The sequence below is a fragment of the Mesocricetus auratus genome, unplaced genomic scaffold (assembly GCF_017639785.1).
Source record: "Mesocricetus auratus isolate SY011 unplaced genomic scaffold, BCM_Maur_2.0 Super-Scaffold_15014, whole genome shotgun sequence".
In the NCBI taxonomy this organism is placed as follows: domain Eukaryota; kingdom Metazoa; phylum Chordata; class Mammalia; order Rodentia; family Cricetidae; genus Mesocricetus; species Mesocricetus auratus.
In genome coordinates this window covers 14,984,149-15,007,417 of record NW_024429186.1, presented here as the reverse complement: position 1 = coordinate 15,007,417, position 23,269 = coordinate 14,984,149, and the positions used below count along the sequence as shown (strand labels likewise).

The window sequence follows — 23,269 nt, the reverse complement described above, 5'->3', positions numbered from 1 at the left end:
CTTAGGGCAAAGTGTTAAGCTTCCAGATAACTATAAGAAGAAGAAAGGCTGAGAGGATAACAATAATAACAGTTTCACAGTTACCAGTGTATGTTACTTGCCAGACACCATGTGACAATTGTGTTTTCCAAAATGGCCAGAACAGAATCTCCTCCCCATCTCCACCACTACCCAGACTGCTGTTCTCGTGGTCCCAGGAGCAGCAGTCTACATCAGTTCTGGACATATCCAGTCTACAGAGGCGAGTGCTGCGCCTGGCCTTCGTCTTCATTAGCGGTGAGGGGATATATGTACAGAGTTGTCTTGGCTGACCACGGACTCTGGGGGATCCTAAAATCTGCTTTGCTTCTTCCTATAGCAGCAAACCTTGACCTGGGTGCCCATTGCACAGCCTGAAAAGCCATCAAGCTGAGAAGCCTTTTATATGTGCATTATATTTCAATTAAAAGTTAATTTCAGAAATGACAGTAGTTCCCCATTATGTGAGGGGGACACATCCCAAGATCCCCAATGGATGTCTGAAACCTTGGATAGGACCCAAACCTATAGGTATTGTTTTTCCCTACAGATAACTATGATGGAGTCATATATTGTACTGAATATATGTACTGAATAGAACATTGCATTGTATTATTGTAGAATATATTGTGCTGGAAGGTATGTGAATGTGTTCTCTCTGTGTCTGTGTCTCTGTCTGTGTCTCTCTGTCTCTCTCCGTCTCTGTGTCTGTGTCTGTGTGTGTGTGTGTGTGTGTGTGTGTCCGTGTCCTGGGATTTTCCAGGCAACATTTTCAGTCAGTGTGAGGGCACTGGGGCACTGCACACAGCCTACATGCCCCCGTAATGAAAGCCCCTTGAGTTTCAGAATCTGGGAGTGGGACACGCTGTCCTCAGCTCTACCCACTCTCGGAATCAGCAAGTTCATCTTCAGCTTGGTGGCATCTGTCCTCACCTGGTTGTGGCGGGTCTCTCTCTGGTCCACCGAGGCTAGATGCAGGTACAGAGTAGGTTAAGCGTGGCCAGGCAGTACTAGCCTGTCGGATGCACCGAGTCCACTAGCTAAGAACCTGGGCAAGGAGATATATTTGTCTCCCAGGCGGGCTCCTGAGACCTGGCCAACATCTCACCCCTCTCGGATGACTTTTCCAGGGTCAGCCTATTATGAACGAATCCTGACTAATTCGGTCACCCTCCCATTTCTCAGGCATGATTTGTGGCTTAATTACAGCAGGAAAAAAAAGTAATGAGAACTGCACAACCCGGGTTATATCCACAATTCATAACTGCAATAAAACCCTGGACGTGCTGTCGTGACTTATGGCAGTCTGAGTAGTGTGCTCACTGGGACGGGTGGGGGGCCCAGATGTTTCCGCTGCAGAGTGTCGCCAAGTTCACAGGCTGGAGGGACTTAGGTTTCCAACTTGGTGGCAGAGCGTTGCTTTGGTTAAGGGCAAAACCCAAAGGTTTGAGGGCCCTGGGAAAATCTACCCTTAAGAAACAAGATGTGCTGATGGCTCAGAGACAGGAGGAGGGGGGAGAGGAGGAGGAAGAGGAGGAGGAGATGAGGAAGGAGAAGGAGAAGAAGTATTGATTTCAGGATCAGGGAAGATGGTTCAATTGGTAAAGTGTTTGCATTGCAAACATGAGGATCTGGGTTCAGATCCCCAATACCCAGGTAAAAAACTAGGTATCATATAGCATGTCTATAATCCTAGTGCGGGAGAGACTGAAGCTCACTGGACAGCCAGCTTGCTGAATCAGTGAGTTTCAGGTCCAGTGAGATGAGACCCCCGTGTCAAAAGAAAAATAAAAATTAGAAAACAATTGAGAAAGACACCTAACGTTAACCTCTGGCCCCTGCACACATGCATCTACATGAATTTGTGCACGCACACACACACACATACACACACAGTGTGCTGCCCCGTAGGGTCAACTTGCACAGTCGTCACGGGGTCCATCCTTCTGGCTGTTTGTAGAAAAGTTCCCTGAGTAGGCATGGAGAGATGGCTCAGCAGTTAAGAGAAAAGTCCCCTGAGGTTGGCCGTGGCAGAAGGTTCGTTTTCACAGTGGTCCTTGGCAGCAATAGCTAAAGGGAAGCCAGGGAAATTTCTAGCATGCAGGCTCCTTGAAATCAGAGCCATTGGGTCCTGTCTCTGCCCACACTCTGGCTCATGACTAGAGTGGTGCCAGGATCCGGGCTACTAAAAGCGGTCTGGTACACTGGACCCCACACAGACAGGTGTGGGACAGCACCTGCCCCTGACTGTGATACCTCCTGGCCAGGGTGATGGCCTGGCCCTGGGGGTGTTGTGATCTCCACACACAGCAGTGAGTATCTTCTGGAGCTCGCCCTCTGCTCTGCTCGGGGCTATTTAGAGTAATATGGTGGAAGGGTAATCAAAGAAGCTGGGGTCAGAGGAGCCAGGGGCAGGAAGAGGCTGAGAGGGGGTGCCGGGGCAGGAAGAGGCTGGGATAGGGGGTGCCAGGGGCAGGATGTATATTTGAAGGCAAGTGCTAAGGCAGAACCAGCCCAACCCCACCCTCTGGGCACCAGCTTGTTAAGCCCATGTGTTTCTCCCTCACTCGTCTGTGTTCATCCTCTCCAGGCAGACTGAGGTCTCACGCCTTCCGCATCCCTTCAGGCTGCAATGGTGGTGTCTGGAATGGTGAGACGTGCATTCCCATAGAATCCTTTGCTTTGCTTTGTTTTGCTTTGTTTGAAACTGGGTCTCTTGTAGCCCAAATTGGCCTTGAATTTGCTATGTAGCTTCACTCCCTGACTCTTCAGCTCTACCTCCCGAATGGCTGGAGTTCCAGCTGTGCACCACCCACCGCACCTGCTTTTAGACAGCACCAGGGTTCAAAGCCAGGCCTTTGTGTGCGCTGGACCAGTGCTCTGCCAGCCGAACCACATCTCTACTCCCTACCACGGCTTTTTAGCATAGCCCTTACCTACGAGCCTGCTGGCCTCCCTGTTTGAACCAATACACCCTGGGGGCTGGGCTCAAGGGAAGACGCCATAGCCTCAGCCATGAAGAGCGACGGACCACATCCCCAAAGTTCAGTTCTTTTCGCACTTGCCATGAAGGAGTGGGGGCTGAGTTAGGACCCTCTGACAAGCACAAGAGACGTCACCACAAGCTCAGGCATCCCAGAACATTCCAAGCACCCCCTCTATGAGTCCAAGGACACGGCAGCCCTGAGCTGGCCCTCCCGCTAGCAGCCACAGGCGGCACTTCTGCAGGACACATCAACACCCTCTTGGTGTTCTGGCCATGGCCAGCTCCGAGGTGAGCAGGAAGTCGCAGCAGCCCACACTTACTGAGTCTTCCAGATCTTGAGGTGGGACAGTCTAATTTAGGGGAGCTCAGAGGCAGGGCAATGGGGACACAGGGCTACCAAGAGAATGAACAATTAATCTCACATCAGGAAGCCCTGGAAATACAGCAGCTGGCAGTACAGGAAATAGATGTCCCGGGACGTCCCGGACAGGGACGAGCACTATGTCATGGGTATTTGAAGGATGGTCATTAAAGGCCTGTCCCAGCTTCCACCCAATCACCAGAGCACCCCACCCCGTCCAGACCCAGTCCAAGTCATGAATTCTGCTTCTAACTTTAGACACTGCTGAGGACTTGGGGTACAGTCATAGAACACTTGCTTGCTATACACAAGGCAGAGACCCAGACCCCACCTGCTTCAACCGGATCCAGCTAGCCAGGTAGGCACCTCTCAAGCCTTCCCATATTCTGCCTGAAACCAACCTTGGGACCCTCTGGCCTGAGACTTGTGGCCCGTAAACACCTGTGGCAGGAAACTCACCACAGGACCCAACAGCCTCTGCTTAGGAGACAAGTTCAGGACCCAGAGTCTTCTTCCTCCTCAGTGAGGGATTCCAAATGCCCAAATGGTAAAAGGCCGGCAAGGAGTGCTCTTCTGTCGTCGCTGACAGGGAGGTGTTTGTGGATCCCGCTGCCCTGCTCTTGCCAATGGTGGCAGCTACCAACATGGCCCGCCTCCTCCAGAAGGTCAAGGGCTGTCCCAGCAGCCCAGCCCTTTCCAGAGTTTAGGTCCAGATCCCTAAGGGCTTCTTAATTTTCACCCCCCCCACACACACCCTGTCCCGGGGTGTTTTCTGCCCTAGTAGCTAGCATTTGAGTCCTAAAGGTATACATGACCTTGAGTGGACCTTTGACATTCAGAGCCTGCTTACTGGAGCATTGGGAGACGGTGGAGGGGCTGATGCATCTTCAGGGTGTGCTCTTGAGTGGGTGGGAAGCACCCAGCATGGAGCTGCCCCACAGAGGGGCTCAATCATGGGCTCCCCCATCAGAGCTGGGCACCCAATGGGCAAAGGCACCATCTTTCTCCAGCAGAGCAAGCCAGTGTCTACATCCCATGATGGGTGAGAAGACCCCAAGAGACCCTAAATTCATGGACTGAATTTGCCTTCATACCAATGACATTTCAAAATACATATTCTTACTGTTTTGTGACTAATGGGCCAGAGTGGTCCCCTAGAGGTCCAACTAGTGTCTCTAGCATGCCAGCTTCTCCCAACAGATTTTTCCCAGCAAACTAAAACAAGGGGGAGTGCTGGCCTTGGAGATACTGGGGATGTGAAACTATGCAGTGTGACTTCTGCAAGTGTCTTGGCATCTCTGTGCCTCCGTGTCTGCTTTTGTAATGTAAGGAGGAGGTTCTGATTCTTTGCGAGGGACTTGCAAAGATTTGGAGAGCCTAGGAGGTCTGCCATCTACCTGGACTGAGACAGTGCACCTCCTGGAGTGTGGGGGTTCAGTAGGAGCCTCTCCTGAGGACCCCAGAGCCAGGCCAGGCCCCTACGCATCACTAGAGACAATGGTACTGCTGGCCTCTGCCTCCTCAGGCCTAGACATGAGGCCGAGCTCTGGGATCCTGCTGGAGCTGGGGGCTGGTGTTCTCTTTAATTTTCCTCTGCTCTGAGACTTCTGTCAGGCTTGCAGCTGCCTGCCCCACACCTAGGACCCCTCCTCAGGCCTCCTTGTCTCCTCTTTGGTCTCTGCAAGGGACAGAAGATACTGGCTCGGTACTCATCGCGGGCATCTCTCCAGGTGGGCCCGGCTAAGGTCATCCAGAGGCCTGGGAGAGAAAGGGTTCACTGGCGTGCTGAGAACACATACATGCGGGGCACCGGCCTGAAAGGAGCTTATCCTTCCCAAAGGTCCTGGAAGGGAAGGTTGGTCCTCACAGGCTCACAGACAGATGTAGAGGAGAGGGCTTGGGAGCTGCCAGATGAGACAGGCATGCTCACTGTGAGCAGTGGCCATGCCCAACACTGTCTGACCGGAGAGCCTAAGCTCTAATCCATCACCACCTATCATCCCATGGGCAGCTAGAGGTGACCTTTGTGCCCAAGGCTTCTAGGGCCCCTCAGGGTTGGAGAAGGGGATGTCCCCACAGGCCTCTTCTAAGGGCTAAGCTGAGACTCCCTCCAGATAAAGAGGAATACTCACACAGATGGGTAGGGAAGGCGACTTCTCCATGGTCAACACAAGTCACCTAGAGAAGAGTGACGGGGACTAAGTAGCCCCTGAGCCCTAAGTATCCTGTTTCCTCCCCACCAGAAGACACTCTCTACTGCCCTCTGAGAATTCTCTATGCCAGGCGATGGGCTGAGACCCTGCATGAGTGCAAGGTGCCTATAAGTGCCCATATTTATCAGCATGAGATGGAGAGATGGCTCCACACCCCCACTTACATAGGAAATCACTAAGGTACACAAGGAACCCAGTCCCCAAAACGCTTTGTCTTTTGCAAAGTGTATATACACGTGGGTTGAGTACCTCTTTCTAAAATGCTCAGGACAGCCAAAAAATGGTTTAACCAAAGGCACTTGTCATCCTTGCCTAAGCTTATCCCTGGAACCCACATAAAAATGGGAGGGAAAAAACCAACTCCTCAGAGTTGTACACACACACACACACACACACACACACACCATGTACACACAGGCATACACACCATGTACACACAGGCATACACATCATGCACACACACACACACACACACACACACACACACCATGAACACAAGAACAATATAATTTTTTTGGTTTTTCAAGACAGGGTTTCTCTGTATTGCTTTGAAGGCTGTCCTGGCATTCACTCTGTAGGCCAGGCTGGCCTCAAACTCACAGAGATCTACCTGAGTGCTGGGATTAAAGGTGTGTGTCACCAATGCCCAGCTAATATAATATTTTTATTTGCATAAAATACCTAGGGCCAGAACTTCTTCCAGAAGTTTTTCAGAATTTTGTAATCTACATAAACATGAGACACACATCTTGGAGATGGCATTCAAGTGAACCATGCACTCTGTTTGTTTCAAATGCACTTTAGACCCCAAGGATGCTTCAATGCAGTATTTTGAATAATTTTGTTCATAAACCATATTGCTAGACATTGAGCTATATGACTCTGTGTTGGGGAAGTCCTGTGCATTTGTCAATAAAGCACTGTTTGGCCAATAGGGAATCTAGATAGGAGGGACAAGGAGTCCAGAAGGACTCTGGGTAGGAGAAACACAAGAGAGTTCAAGATGTAACCGCCATGGGGTAGGAGGCCCGGAAATTTCTCCAGTAAGAGACATACTTAGATTAACAATTATGGGGTAATTACTTAAGTCAGAGCTAGCCAGTAAGAAACAAGCAAGGCCAACAGCTTCATAATTAATGCAGCCTCTTGTGTGTTTATTTGGGACTGATGCGGCTCTAGAACCAGGCTGGCAGGAAGGCTTCTCCCAAAGAAAAAGCTTCACTTTACAACTCTGGTGTCAGACTCGTGTGGGAATGGTCTGGATTTGGGGCATCTGGGATTCCAGAGTTTGGGATTAAGGGTGTTCAGCCTGTATGATTGATGCTTCCTCATCACAAGTCCTGAGAGAGAGAGAGAGAGAGAGAGAGAGAGAGAGAGAGAGAGAGAGAGAGAGAGAGAGAGCATGCAATGCCCATGGAAGTCACCAGAGGGCATCAGATTCCCCCTGGAGCTAGCGTTATTGCTGGCTGTGAACTGCTGGGAACAGAACTCGGGTCCTCTAGAAGAGCAGCAACAAGGGCTCTAACCCTCCAGCCTATGCCTGACTTTTTTTTAATTTAAATTTAAATTAGAAACAAGGTTGCTTCACATGTCAATTCCAGGTCCCTCTCCGTTTCCCTCCCCTCCTCCCGTGCCCTCCCACCAACCCCCCCAATATCCCCCATTTCCCCAGGGAGGGTGAGGCTTAATGTAGGCTCTGGGATTGAACTCAGGCCCTCATGCTAGTGTGGCAAATACTTTACTAACTGGACCAACCATCTCCTTAGGCTGAGATAGAGAACAGTTTTAAAATGACAAAATCTTTCTGACTTTCCATGCTGAAGCATAGCAAATGCATTTAAAATGGCAGAAATTACCCACTCTCACGTACTCTTCCACTCTGTGATTTCTTTACCTTTTGTTGAAGAATAGTTAAAGCTATGCAAAGTTCACAGACCTAAGAGCCTGTTATTTCCTGAGCCCTCACATGGAGGTCTAGCCACTAGCTGGCTGGAGCCACGGAGTACCTCAGACCTCCTCAGTGTCCTTGTCTTCCCCACTGTGCAGAACAGCCGGCTCCCTCTGACACTACGGGCAGATGCCGCTTGTTCTAGAACCCCACATAATGCCTTGCTTAATCCCCCAACCTAGCAGCTGTGAGATTCCTTCACACAACTGCCTGGGCTGCAGCTTCTCCCATGGCACCCTAGGATTTTCTCAGAGGGCATGCCACTGTAAACTCACGGATCTACTGGGGTGTCCGCCTGTGCTTTCATAGATTGAAACCACTGGGAATGAGACGCTGTGGGAATCTTGCCTATTGATGGAGTTCCTGCATCTAACATCTCCAATAATAATTACAGCATGTGTGACATATTTGAATTGTATATTATATAATTAATTAATTAACAGAGCGACTAGTATTGATAAATGAGGGACTGGGGAGGTGGCTCAGTAAGTAAGAACATTTGCTCTGCTGACACAAAGGTCTGAGTCCAAACACACAGTACTCATATAAAAACAAGAAGTCAGCCATGGCTGTGCCCACCTGTCACACCGGGATTGGGGGATGGAGATGGGTGCATCCAAAATGGGGAGCTTCCATACAGCAAGAGACCCTGTCGTGGGGTAATAAGGCATAGAGTTATAGGAGAAGGCACCTGACATCCTGCTCTGGCCTCTGTATGTACAGGCATGGGTGTAGACACACACACACTCACATGTGTGCAACATGCTCTAATGTGTAATATAGATGATACACACACACATATTCTTTGGAATTTTAGTTTTGTGTTACAGTCTTGTTTAGTGTTGTGTAGTTGGCATTTAAAACACACCACCATTACAACCCTATCCTAGTCATACTGCCTGAGGACCCTATATATGATCGTCACTGGCTTTCCTTTCCCGTTTTATAGATGGAAAAGCTGAGACTGAAGGGAAGCAGTGAAGCCAGGACCCAATTAAAGAGGCTCGGTGTGAGAAAGAAAAAGCCCAAGATAGAAGCAGCACTCAGGAAGCTCTTCAGGAAGACGACAGTGCCACGTACAAACGCTAAATGAAGCCTGGAACTGGACCCTGAGCACAGGACTTAAAGAGATGCTATCCCTCCCTTGGCCACTAGGCGGTGGCAGAGCAGCGTCCAAGGCTGCCCGTAAACAGCTGGCTCAGCAGGTAGCAGCCAGGAGACAAACCAGGCCTGTGAGCGAGATTTCTGGAAAAGACAAGGTAGGAGCAGACTCTGGCCGAGGATCAGAAACTTTTCAGAAGACCGACTCCTTTGTGCCTCCGCGTACTGAGTATTCTAAATCACCTGAGCTCCCTGCGTGTACCTGACCTCATGCGGAGGCCCAAAAGACAAATGAGAAGAGGAAGACAGGATGAGGCAACATGAGAGAGGGCGGGCCCCCGCTGCTCCCCTCCCCCTCCACAAACAAAGAAGCATCCAGAAGAAGCCAGGCCCCCAGATCTCCCACCTGCATCTCCCTGCCCAGCCCCTGACCAGGGACATTTTCCAGAGTCACTCGAGTCCCCAGTGAAACACAGGGATGAAGAGTGTGGCTTACCTCCCTTAGACATGTTTATGCCTAGGGTCGCAGGAAGACACTAAAAGAGATTTGAGACAAAAGCCACAGCGACGTCAAGAGCACTTGAGGGAGTTGGGATGGGAGGGCACACCTGCAGTCCCAGATGTGGAGAAGCTGCTGAAGGCTAGCCTCGGCTACCTAGTGAGCTCCAGGCCACCTTGAAGGGCTGCATGTCCTCACCCTCACTGGTCCAGCTGGCTTAAGACCCAGTGGCATGGCCCCCTTTCTGAACCTCTGTCTATTGCCAGTCTGGGACTCCTGAGAACCTCTACCTAAGCCATCCCCAGCATTCTTCTGCATCTGTCCTGGGCTCAGTGCAGATCTCTAGCTCAGCGGACCTAGAACTTCATTCAGTTCCTGGTCATCTTTTGCTGCGTGGTGAGTTCAAGGACAGTCTGGGCTATGTGGAATCCTGTCTCAAAAACAAAACAAAGAATGGTGACCACACCTCATTCTGAAGAGCAAAATAAATTCCAGATGAACCCAATGTGTATATGTTAAAAATCCTTCCAATGTTTTTTTTAAAAAACCACAGCGTGCTTACATACAACTTCAAAAACGGCGAAGTCCTCTCTCTAAGGGTAGTTACTCAATGTAAAGGATCGCTGGTGTCTCACAAATTGTGTGTGCATTCATGTGTAAGTGCCCATATGTGCATTCATGTTTGGGGGTCAGAGGACAACTTCCACGGTTTTTTGCTGTTTTGAGTTGGTCTCACCGTGTGTCCATGGATACTCTGAAAATCACTGGTCTTGAAATCACAGAGCTCCACTTGTTTCTGCTCCCCAGTGCTGGGAAACAGGCATATGCCACCATGCCTGGCTCAGCTGTCATTCTATAGGCACTGTTGATGTTGTTGGCTTTGCTTTTGGAAGCAGGATCTCTCACTGTCCTGGAAATCACAAGCAGGGTAGCCTGGCCAGCCAAGGAGTCCCAAGGGCCTACCTGTCTGTCTCTGTCCCCAAGGGCCTACCTGTCTGTCTCTGTCCCCAAGGGCCTACCTGTCTGTCCCTGTCCCCAAGGGCCTACCTGTCTGTCCCTGTCCCCAAGGGCCTACCTGTCTGTCTCTGTCCCCAAGGGCCTACCTGTCTGTCTCTGTCCCCAAGGGCCTACCTGTCTGTCTCTGTCCCCAAGGGCCTACCTGTCTGTCTCTGTCCCCAAGGGCCTACCTGTCTGTCTCTGTCCCCAAGGGCCTACCTGTCTGTCTCTGTCCCCAAGGGCCTACCTGTCTGTCTCTGTCCCCAAGGGCCTACCTGTCTGTCTCTGTCCCCAAGGGCCTACCTGTCTGTCTCTGTCCCCCAGTGCTGGGATTACAAATGTGTGTCACCACATCTGACATGTGTGAAGATTCTAAGGATCAAACTCAGGTCTTCATGCTTACGAGGCAAACTGCCTGAGCCCCTTCGATATCCCTTCACAAATAAACTGGAAAATTGAACTGGAAAAAGTGACGTCAAAAGTCAGCCAGCAAATGGGGAGGGTATTCACAAAATTCACATCAGGGATATAGAAACATTTCCTTAATATTGAAAGACACACACACACACACACACACACACACACACACACACACACACACACACGATCCCCAGGCTGACCATGGTGGTGCTTGCCTGTGTCCCAGCCCTTGGGAGGCTGAGACAAGAAGATCTGGGTGAGTTCAAGACTAGCCTGGACACATAACAGCCCTGCCAAAAGAAAGAAAGTTAGGTTCAAGCATGGGTTCAAATCCCAGTCTTATCAGTTATGCTCTGTGTGTCCTTAGCCGAGTTACTTGGTCACTCTAGGTCTTGGATTCTTTGTCTGTGAAGAAAAAAATAAAAGATTCTGCCTCACTGGGTTGATATGAAGATGAATCCATAAAGACCCCTCAGTGTCAACATTATCAGCACCTCACTTTCCCCCACCTGCCCCTCCCACCCTGGCCATCCTGCCTACCCCCACCTGCCCCTCCTGCCTACCCCCACCCTGGCCATCCCACCTACCCCCACCTGCCCCTTCCTGACTGCCCTGCCCGCCCCGCCTGCCAGGGTGCCACCGTGGCCAGGCCTGGATAAGGGTCCCATTCTTTCTTTGACCTCAGACATGGTAGGACCTAAGCCCAGGTCACACTAGGGGAGGTGTCTCCATGTCCAAAGGGGAGGAAACAGGAGAAATAGAGACTTTGACGGATGATAATTGAAGTTCACAGACTTTGTTACCCAAGTCTCTGGAACCAGAAGGTTCTAAACAGTTTTTGTGGAGAGGCAATAGACCAGCAAAGGGCGAAAGGCAGGCCAGACAGCGGAATGGTTCTGGTTACTTGTGCTGTCGAGCATCAGCAACAGTAAAGAGAGCCGTCTGTCCCTGGATTTGGTGTCCTGGGCAGAGAAGGGACCCTAGGTAACTACCAGAGCGGTCAATGACAGGAAGCAGAGAGGAGGGAGGGGAAGCAGAGGCCACCTTCCTGGGTCATAGGATGCCTTCTGGGCCTGCTTTCAAAGGCACCCTGCTTCCCCAGTGAGCCAGGGCCCTACAATGAGGAGACAATGATGGTCTTGATGCAGGATGCTTGGGCATGAGGTATTTGGGGGAACATCAAATTCCAAAGTGGCAACTCAGCAACCTCCTCCTCCTCCCTGAGCCTCAGTTTCTCCTCCAATGAACCTGCCAGGACCCAGAAGCCAAACAGTAGGAGGAAACACTCAATTCCCTGTGAAGCTTGCTGATTCCCAAGGCTGACTCTTGTCCTGAAGTTAGAGGGTCTCAGATATCTGCCCGGGTCGAGTCCTGGGTAGAGGTTCAGGTTCTCCTTAAGGTTCGCACCAGTTGCTGCTCCGGTGCGGTCACGGCTGAGGCCTGCTTGCCCGTGGACAGACCATCCCATTGCTGTGGGTCCGCTCCAGACTAACTGCTCTCCACCCACAGCAGGGGTGAGGCCCACAAAGCACACGACTGCCCACACGAGGAGTCCACCCACAGTCTCTGTCTTCCCGGCGTTTGCCCCAGATAGAACACTGTCAGCCGCATGAACGCACACTCCGACGCCCCGCCCTTTGTTCTCGCTCTAGAGCCCAGTGCAGGACCAGCCCAGGCAACACCGGAAAGAATGCCTGGGCCATGCTTTTGACTAGAAAGAGGGCGGACACCAACACAGAGTAGTGACAGCAATGTCACGGCACCTTGTAGGGACATAGTGAGCCTCTTGGCACTAATGCCACCCTGACAGCTTCACAGTAGAGGCACAATCTGGGTGGGTGAAGAAACAGTTCAAAGGGGTCACGCTGGCTGCCTGGCGTCACATGGTAAGTAAGAGGCAGAGCCTGGAAGGATGTCCAAGGTTTTCAGACACTCTGGCCTGTCTTGGAGCGGATGGGTGTGGAGGAATAGATGCAAACTAATAGGAGGATGGATGGAGGACAATGAACCTAAAGAGACTTTCCCTCAGTAAGTTCCCAGAACAAACGTCCTTCCTCTTCCTCTCCCCATCGCTGCGGAAGCCCCAGCCAGCTATTTTCACTAGGGCTCTAAATGAGACGCCAAATGGGGCTGCTTGAACAGCTAACAGCACAGTGAACAATGGCTGTGCAGGGTAGCACCCCATCCCTGCACATCCTTCCCGCCCCTGCTGCAGAATCCATACGCCCCTACCTCCACCCCGGTGATGGTAAACCTCCTCTTCCCTCCTGACCTCTTCAGGACAATAGGGGTCTCCTGGTGGGAAGGGACCAGAAGTTCTTGGCTCTCCAAATATCTTCCAGTTTCTTTTTTCTTCCATGGGGCAAGCAGGTGACACAACTGAACTTTGGTCTCCCTCTGTGCACAAAGGGCTCAATCATATTTCACAGACTGCAAGGGGGAGCGCTTGTGTGTGCGGAGAGACTTGCACAGGGGAACCGCCATTACTGTCATGTCCTTCTGCCCACATGTGGCCCTGGCCCGAGCACTCTCCAGAGCCTAGGGAATCCTTGTGCCTCCAGCCTCAAAGTATGCGTGGTGGAGGGAGGGCTAGACTAAGCCCATGGAGGGCTCTGGATTCCTCCCCAAGTTCAGAGTCTTCACTGGGTATGGACTTAATGCTGATGCTGGGGAGGAAGTTTTTCCCACTCTAGGACGTGACTAGGAGTGGGGCTGGTCTCATTTTATACACCTTGTCCCCACATGTGCTACAGTGTACACACACACACACACACACACACACACACACACCACACACACACTCCTAGTCATGTGACTATGTTCTTTCTGTTCCCCAGGCAAAGCCACTGCCTGGAACCCTGGAACCTCCAGGAAGGAGTGTGTCAACCAGTCTGGGTGCTCTGACTTGCCTTGAAGGAAGTCACATCTCTACAAAAATGTAGTTTTCAGGGGCCATTTTTCAGCCTGCCAGTCCTGTGGGACAGAAAGACAAGATGCTGAATGCCTTTCCAACATCAGCCAGTGGGAGAAAGAGGATACAGGACCACATGTTGCAACAGACTGCCGGAGTCCAGAGAGTCTGATTTCCATCCTGTCTCTTGAAGATTTGCTTTCTTGAAAATGTTTTCTATTCATCTATATTCATTATACACAGTGATGGGCTTCGTAATGATATTCAGTTAAGTAGATCCTACACCTGGCCTGCATTCACCTGCTGCTCTCCTCCCTAATAGTCTCTTTACCCTCCCCTTTCTGTCTTCTGCATGTGCATGTATACTGATTGATTGATTGATTGATTGACTGGAATTCTAGGTTTCACAGATGAGAAAACTGGCTCATTTCCCTTAGCATGATGATCCCAGCTGGACTCTTTTTTTTTTTAAGCAAATGAATAATTTCATTCCTGTTTATGGCTGAATAAAACCCCGTCGTGTAGGGGCCAGCAAGATCACTTGTCAGGTAATGATCTGAGAGAGGGGACGTGTTGAGAGCATGACACCTGGCCAGCTGACTCGGAATTATCAAGAACTAGGTGCGGGGCTGGGCAACTGTAATCACAATGTCAGTTGTTGGAACAGCTGAGATCAAATGCGATCCCTAAGACTGTTTGGGGTGAATTCAACCAACCACACAGTTGCAGGACTACTTCCCACCCCAAAGGAGGGCCAAGGTGAGCTACACCCCAGCGCTTTCAGTCCAAAGCCTTGTCCACTGAGTCACTCCCTCAAGGGGCAAAGGGAGATGGGGCCAGCCACCATGGCCTCTGCTCCCTCATCCTGCTGAGGGATGGCAGCATCCTTCTGTGGGACTCACAGGAGCATGGCATTCTCCCAGGGACGTCGTGGGCTGCTAGTGGCAGAGCTGGATCCAGAAGTGACAAGGAACTTCTATCATGGAGTTCAGGACACTGAGCGGGAGACCTGTTAGGAAAGAGCCGGCAGCTCGCTCCATGGTGCTCTGGGAAGAGCACCATGAGGGTCTAGGGACAAAGCAAGGAACACTGTGACTCCAGAGACCAGCAGAGGGGTTCCAGCAGCAACCCCAGGGTAGAGGAGAGGAGTGGAGAGGAAAGCCTGGGGGTTGAGCCTGGAGACGGTGGGGGTGGGCACCTGAAGGAGACAGAGCTCCAGAGGACTCAGCCTGCCTGCAGCCAGAGAAGCACCAAAGAACCGAACCGAGGAAGAAATCGCTGGCCCCTCTGCCACCACCCGCCGTGGTGCTGGGGAGGGGGCTCCCCCTAGCTAAAGTCTTAGCCCATAGGGGTAGCTTCCCATACCCAGAGCCCAGAAGGGTTCTGAACCTGTGGGCTGGAGGGGTTGGATTGGGAAAATCGCGGGCACAGAAGCTGGCCATGCCATGGGCCTCTGTACAGAACCATGACTCTGAACGTGTCCCCCGAAAGCCCCCGCGCTGGAAGCTGGCTCCGTGGTGTGGTAGTACTGACAGGCAGGGCCTCCAAGAGTCAGTGGATCACAGCCCGACAGGTGTCTTACGTGGACTGAGCAGCTGTCACCACAGTTATCTCGGAAGCAGACGCTGATTCAAGTTCTTGTCTGTTCCCTACCGCCACTCCCCACCCCCACCCCACCCCTACCCCACCCCCACCCCACCCCAACCCCACCCCAACCCACCCCCCCGCTTCTCTCAAGCTGTCCTTCCCTGTGTCACCATTCACCCTCATCAAAACCAAGTCCCTCAGCCGCAGACATCCCAACTCTGCAGCCATGAGAAGTGAGTGTGCTCCAGCTCAGCGATACAGCCTGGGGTGTCCCATTACACACAGTGTTTTGTTTAGCCTTCCAGGAGGCTTTGGGCTAAGGCGTCTCCTTCGTACTCCAGCACAGAGAGGCTAGGGAACACGGCCCAAGGTTCCCAGTGAAGGTTCACTGAACTGGTGCAGGCACCAGAGCCCAGCGCTCAGTGTCTGTCAATCTCCTGCTGCAGAGCCAACCACAGGAGAGGGGAGGGGCTTCAGCTAGGTCACTGACAGACACTGTCATAGTCATTGTCCTAGAAACACTTGCCAGATCTAGAGTTAAGTATAAGTCTCTAATGACCTCAAGGACAGTCTGAATGCCTTCAGTGTTACTGCCCATGCACACCCCTCATTGCATTCTATATACACACACATACACACACATACACTCACATACACACATACACATACAGTCACACATACATACATATACACACACACACAATACACATACACACACCACACATACACACACACTCACACATACACACATATACACACACATATGATACACACACACATACACATATACTCACACATACACACATACACACACACATACGATACACACATGCACACACCACACATACACTCACACACACATACACACATTCATATACGTATACACAATCACACACACACTCACACTCACACACACACACACCCTGCAATGCAGAAACACCTGCTCCACTGGCTGTGAACACTCAGCCACCCCTTCTTGGCACAGGCAGAGGAATGTATGGGCAGACAACCAGGAAAAGAAGGGAAGTGGGCAGGAGGGCCTCCTCCTTCCCCACTGAGGCACCAAACCCAGGGCAGTCTAGGCAGGGGCGGGAGCCACCCTCAGGTTCCCAGTGACAGGTGGGTGGGTGAGTACAGACTTGTGCCAGAGTGAGTCGTTGCAGGGAAGCTGTTCAGCACCAGGGAGCTATGGAAGCCTGGGCCCAGGCGTCCTGCTCTCCAGCTGAGGGGTCAGCCTCTTCAGTCCAAACTGGCAGAACAAGACCTTAGAGTAGGGCCTGACTGGCAGCCACCTCCAGGCTTGGTAAGAATGCTAAGTGGTGTAAGGACTGGAAACCCGTGGTCCTGTAGCTGGTGTATCCGAAGAGTGCAGCAGGTGGCGGCTGGAGAATGGCTCTCTGGAAGGACACTTGCCTCATGTGCCAAGTCTCTGGGTTCCATCTCAAGCATGGAAGCTGAATGCAAGATACTGTGCCTTGGAGCGGGCCCCAGGACAGGCTAGCGAGCCTCCCTGGGCCTTAGATCCTTCCTCTGAAACTGTGTGTCACATACCAGACTCCTGCATGTGACATGAGGTGGCCTGTGTAAAGTATCCATGAGGGCGAGAGACACACGGCAGGAACCCCTGCATGCCAGTGCTCCCTTCTCCCACTCACCTCTGCTTGGCCAGCACCTGGTGGGTCATCTCCTCCAGGAAGTCCTTCATGATACTGCTTTGGGATGAAATTTTAAGCCATGAGGACCCTGACCTCTGACTCTGCCCCTCCAAGCCACAGATGGCATGATGACAGTCTCTGCCTCCAAAGGTCATGGGACTGGGGAGTCAGGACTTAACAGTGCAGCATAGGCCTCGTTGGAAGAAGGGGGATCCATGGCCAACCTCTTGAGTCTGGAAGGTTGTGCGGGAGGTTAGGGGGCTGCTGAGCATGCTGTGCAAAGGCCACAGCATCGCACAAGCAAGTGGGATTTGAAGACGGGCTAAGCTGTAACTAACAACATGGAAGAGAAAAGGATGGGGGAGAGAGTCTCGTTGTGCTTGGCCTTAAATGCTGGGCTGATGGGAATGGGGAGCACGGAGGATGGGGATGCTAGGGAGTGGAGCTCATGGGGTAGGAACGTCCAAGTTGGGGGACAAGGATGGGACACTCTACAGTAGGAGGATAGAGGATGTATACATTAGAGAGAGGGAAGACCAAGGGTGTGCATGCTACAGAGTGATGACCAAGGGTGTGTATACTAGAGAGTGCGGATCAAGGGTGTGTATACTAGAGTGAGGATCTAGGGTGTGTAAACTAGAGTGAGGATCTAGGGTGTGTATACTAGAGTGAGGATCTAGGGTGTGTATACTAGAGTGAGGATCAAGGGTGTGTATGTTAGAGAGTGAGGATCAAGGGTGTGTATACTAGAGTGGGGATCAAGGGTGTGTATGTTAGAGTGAGGATCAAGGGTGTGTATGTTAGAGAGTGAGGATCAAGGGTGTGTATGTTAGAGTGAGGATCAAGGGTGTGCATACTAGAGTGAGGATCAAGGGTGTGTATGTTAGAGAGTGAGGATCAAGGGTGTGTATACTAGAGTGAGGATCAAGGGTGTGTATACTAGAGTGAGGATCAAGGGTGTGTATGTTAGAGAGTGAGGATCAAGGGTGTGCATACTAGAGTGAGGATCTAGGGTGTGTATACTAGAGTGAGGATCAAGGGTGTGTATACTAGAATAAGGATCAAGGGTGTGTATGTTAGAGTGAGGATCAAGGGTGTGCATACTAGAGTGAGGATCAAGGGTGTGTATGTTAGAGAGTGAGGATCAAGGGTGTGCATACTAGAGTGAGGATCAAGGGTGTGTATACTAGAGTGAGGATCAAGGGTGTGTATACTAGAGAGTGAGGATCAAGGGTGTGCATTCTGGAGAGTAGGGATCGGAAGGTGAGTGTGACAATGTAAGACAGGAGAGTTGACGCTGGATGGGTGTGGACGGGCGTGGCTCCCAGGCCCTGGGAGCTGTGGGTGCTGGGCTCTCCTCCACCACTGCATCCTGGTAAGGCCGCCCCACCCTGGTCCTCCCCTCAGGGCTCTGGGAGACCTGGGAGGCAGTCTGTAGGTGGGAGGCCATCTGTAGGTGTGAGGCCGTCTGTAGGTGGGAGGCCGTCTGTAGGTGGGAGGCCGTCTGTAGGTGGGAGGCCGTCTGTAGGTGGGAGGCCGTCTGTAGGTGTGGTGGAAAGAGCCCCGTGGGGGGGGGGGAGCAGGCTGGGTGCCCATTGGGACGGGACTCCCACTGATCGTGGGTTTCAGCTCTATAATGTGCTTCTCATTCACGCTTCCACTCCCCCAGGACATCTGTTTGACATTTGCCTTGTGTGACTGAGAGAGCTCCGCGCTGGCTAAGGTCCTTTTGAACATCTTCGCCTTGAAGTAAGACGCACAAATGTTCAGGCAGTGGCGGGCGGTAGCCTGCTTTCTTCCAGCTCTCCCCACCCCCACTCTCCTTCCACCCGTGGTGCTGTGAAAAGATGGCTCCCTCCACACCCTGGGACCCAAATCAAGATCTCTGGGTCAATCCACAGCAGTCCGCTGGTTTCAGCTGGCGCTTTCCCGTGGGCACGCTGTGACATTAACTTCATATACATATATACAGTCCGTGTTCCTTTTCTTGGGGGTGTCTGTTGACAGGGCTTCCTTTGCCTTTCATTTTCATTTGACCCAATAGCGCCGCATCCACCCCACAGCCTTTCGGGAGGAGACAAATGCGTGTTAAGTCTCAAGGTGGCCAGATGGTGACGATGACTCGTGAAGCCCCATGAACAGAGTCATTGAGGTTGATGTAGGATGTCTTCCTTGACCATTCTCCACCTTAGTTTTTTGAGACAGGGTCTCTCACTGAACCCAGAGCTCACAGATTGTCTGAGCAAGTTTCACCAGGATCCTCCTGCCTCTGCCTCCCCAGAGCTGAGGCTACCGGACTTAAAGAGATGCTTTCCCTCCCTTGGCCACTAGGTGGTGCTAAGAATGTCCTTCCTGCTTCAGAGACTGAGATGCATCCCCACCCTCACCCACAAAACAGAATGCCTTTTGCTCTGATTATAAAGCCGGTGCTGGATGCACGATGAACAGTCAACACCCCACACACATACTATGAAATGAACTGGGCATCGGCCACGTGGTTGCCCCACGCAGATAAACACTGTCACTGTCTGGCACGAGAGTCTTTTGGACTTACCCAGGCATGTCAGGGGCGCACAAGTAAGTGTGTATGGGACTTTTGTCTAAAACACAGCACAGCTTCTACAGTCCATCACATGCCCGTGCTTTTACAGAGACAGATATGAGCCTAGGTTACCACCCCAGGATAGACCCATCCAATGCTCTGTAGTGGGTGTGGCCTGTCTTCCTGGGGTGGGGTAGACCTTGGTCGATCTTGCCCTTGCCTGCTATCAGCAGCAGGGTGTTGGGCACTTTTCATTCATCTGTATAAGGCAGTCCGAGGCTCCTTCATCGTGTTTGGTGTTCTCAAATAATGCTCCAAGATCTGTTCTCCCGAGTGTCACCGCTGGGCCCAAAGACATAAACGTGGTTGTTGATCACAATCACCAAGCGGGTATAGGGGAACTGACTTCGGCCACCAGCTGTAGAAGCCCCCACCCTCACCCCTTACTCCTTGGCTCACTATACAAACCTCTACAGAAAACCTTGCTGCCATGAAAGGGAATTGGGGCGAGCCATGCCCGCCTGCACCTGCGGGGGGGGGGGGGAGGCGTGCCCCCTGCTGGCAGATGCTGCCCACTGCAGCTCAAAGTAGACAAGGGCTTGCGTTTCTCGCTGGTTTCCTCATCTGTCAAATAAAAAGGAAGGTAGACACCCCGTTACCCCCCCCATTACAAGAGTGAATACTACTAAGGACTAGCAGTTTTTCTCACCAGGCTTGAAAGCTCAGATTCCAGGAGCTATCTGGAGGCACCCCCAGCCCCTCCAGAGACAATCCTTCCTCCTGGATGGTCACCCCCACCCTCAAAATGTACTCATTAAAGTCCCATTGTTTTTAGATAGGGTTTATTAAAAAGTCGGGAGATGGCTGGGCGTTGGTGGCACACGCCTTTAATCCCAGCACTTGGGAGGCAGAGGCAAGTGGATCTCTGTGAGTTCGAGGCCAGCCTGGTCTACAGAGTGAGTGCCAGGATAGGCTGCAAATATACACAAAGAAACCTGTGGGGGGAGGGGTGTTGGAGATGTGGTAACCTGAACTTCCCAGATTTGCAGACAGATTTGGGGGTTTGGGGAGATAATGAGAAATCCTTTGCAATGGTTTTTAAAAGGTGGGCTCACAACTTGGCTCTGCCTCCTAGATGATGGTACAGCCAAAGAAAGACCCTCTTCTGAGGGACAGTCCCAGGAAGAATGGAAAGGGTGATGTCCAAATCCCCCTTAATTAAGAGGAATAGGGGTCATTCTTTGGTTCAGTCTATCTGGAACAGCAACAGGTTACCCTGTGTGTGCTCCTGATTCTGCCACCATTCAGTGTGATCTTGGGTAGGTCATACAGCCACCGGGGTCACCCTCCTCCCTAAGGACTGGATTCCTTCAGCTCCCAAATGGCTGGGTTCATGCTGCCCCAGATCCAGATCCCTCCAACCAGGATCCCATCACCATGAAGAAATGGATAGATGGGATGGTTAAACAGGACCACCACCTCCTCCTTCCAAAAACTCCTCTAAGTCCTGGCTGGGTACCTAGCTCCAAAGGGATGGGCACTCTGATATGCAAATTAGCCATAATTCGGATAATGCCGTGACAATAGTTACTCTGAGTGTCTGTGCCAAGCTCAAGGTTAGCATTGGCCACAGGGGTAAGGACAGGAAAGACCCGTGGGTACCACCTGCTTCTACTGTACCACTCCAGACTAGGCATCTTCCCAAGTCTGTGGACTTGAGTGGCAGAAATGGGGTTGGAACATGAGTAACCCTGTGTGTGTCCACATCTGCCCGTCTCCTAATGCAGAGGAACTCAAAGTTAAGAGAACAGTACCAACGGCCTTCAGGAAGTAAGGGACAGAGCTGAGACTCCATCCCAAATCCATCTCACTAAAGCACATCTCCTGGAAGGACAGGGTGTGTGTGTGTGTGTGTGTGTGTGTGTGTGTGTGTGTGTGTGTGTGTGGTGTGTTGGGGGAGGAATACTTTGCTATTAATAATTCCTGAAACTTGGTGAGGTGGTATACACCTGTAATCCCAGCACTCAGAAAACTGAGGCAAAACATTCCAGACCAGCCTGGGTGACAGCATGAGTCAGGGCCAGTTAGGCAGCTAGACCCTCACTCAAAAAGCAAAGCAAACAAGGTAAAACTGGGAACTGGGGCGTAGCTCAGTGGTAGAGTGCTTGCCTAGCATACCCAAAGTCCTGGGTTGTATCCCCAGCACCCCTGCCTCCTGGGGGAGGGAGATCCACCGCTCCCTGAAGCAAGGGAGAACAGCTCAAAGAAAGGAGCCTCCTGGTGGCTCCAGCTCCTCCCACTTTCCAGGAAGAGCCATCACTGCTCCTCTCTGGCAGAGGCCAACTGAGGCTAATTTTAAGGTTTCCTAACACCAGTCCCTCCCAGCTCCCCAGCTCTAGCTTAAAAGGACAAGCACCCGAGCCAAGTCTACTTAGCCCCGCAGCTGGCAGATGCCCTTCTTCTCGGACTCGCCGGCGGCCCACGACTGCATTCTATTTCACATCTCGGGCATGACGGGCCCAGAGACTAACCAGCACCCACAGGGCGGGGCTGTTCAAGACAGCAGCCCTGTTATGAAATAGGGCGCCTCTCTCGGAATCCAGTTCTGCATCCTGTCAAAACGACGTGTGTCTTTCCTTTCCTTCCTCGAGAAGGTGAAATATAAGCCTGGAACAACACTGGATCCCTGTTCCCTCCTGGACAAAATTCAAAACTGGAATCTGATAAATCTGAAATCAGCGCTCATTTCTAATTGGACGTCACGGGCCTGGACGCGGTGCCAGGGCCGGTGGCATTTCACGTCGTATGTTATTGTTGGTGCCGACAGAAGACATGAATCTTTCGGAACATTCAAGAAATGAGTATTTCCATGATTCCGGCAACTGAATACCCACCTATTTTACTTATTACAAAGGAGGCCTCTGTCCCTCCCTTGACACGAAGCAACGACTGCAAAGGCAGACCCTGTGGGACCCTTCGCCCCTGTGCGTGCTGACCACGGACTGTCTCCTACTTCTTGACCTGAAAAGACTCCTACTCACCCACAAAAGCCAGCTTAGGCATGTGCACTCCGGGAATCCTACCCAGCTTCCAAGCCCTGCTTACCCAGAGCTGCTTCTAGGTGACCAGGAGTTAATGGGTTCCCCAACATTCCAGTGCATCTTTTAACTTCACCTGGTCCCTTTGTCACTTTCCCAAACCTCCTGAGACGGGGACAGTAACACCCCATTCCCTTCTAGGTTCTATGCCTAGTACCCAGGAGGGGCCCTGCGAACATTCTTGCTCTGTAAGTAATGACCATTTTTCTCATTAACATAAAGCAATGACTCGGGGCCAGGAATGTTGGCACGTGCCTGTAGTCACAGCATTTTGGAAGACTGTAGATCAGGAGTGAGTGGCAGGTCATGACTGGCTTCTCTCTCAGAGGATTCAGGTTCAATTCCCAGCACCCACAGGGTACTTAACAAGGATCTGCAACTCAAGTTCCAAAGGATATGACACCTCTTCCAGCCACCACAGGTACCATGCACACTTGTGGGCACACAAACATGCACGCAGCCAAAATACCTAGACACATAAAATAATAAAAATAACTTTAAAAATTGGATACAAATTATTTGGGCTGCGTAAAACACAAAATAATGTCTTTTTAAAAATATCATTTGCTTATTTTGTTAGTTTGTCTATTTTATTTCTTTTTGAGGAGGTGGCAGGTATGCCCTGACATCCATGTGGGGGTCAGAGGACTATTTTCAAGCGTCAGTACTCTCCTATCACCATGTGATTCCCAGGGATCAAACTCAGGCCATCTGTCATGGTGACAAGTGTCTCAACACACTGAGCCATCTTCACATTCCAAAACAATGTCTGTTTTGAAAAGCAAATAATGAATCAACTGGCAGACCTTCCACACACCCCTCTCCGGGGGACACCTTCCTGTGACTGGTGCCATTTTTATTATCACAATTGGAGAGGACAAAGCAAATGATCACTAAATGAGCACACACGTTTGCTTTAGTGAAACCCTTCTCC

The 23,269-nt window shown here is 51.4% G+C and overlaps 1 long non-coding RNA gene across 1 annotated transcript; it reads left to right on the top strand.

The window, feature by feature from the left end:
* The first annotated feature begins 3,623 nt into the window (after nucleotides 1-3,623).
* On the top strand, nucleotides 3,624-9,631 carry LOC121139455. The gene is made up of 2 exons (XR_005876409.1): nucleotides 3,624-3,723; nucleotides 8,476-9,631. It is a non-coding gene; the product is annotated as an uncharacterized LOC121139455 (long non-coding RNA).
* The last annotated feature ends 13,638 nt before the right edge of the window (nucleotides 9,632-23,269 follow it).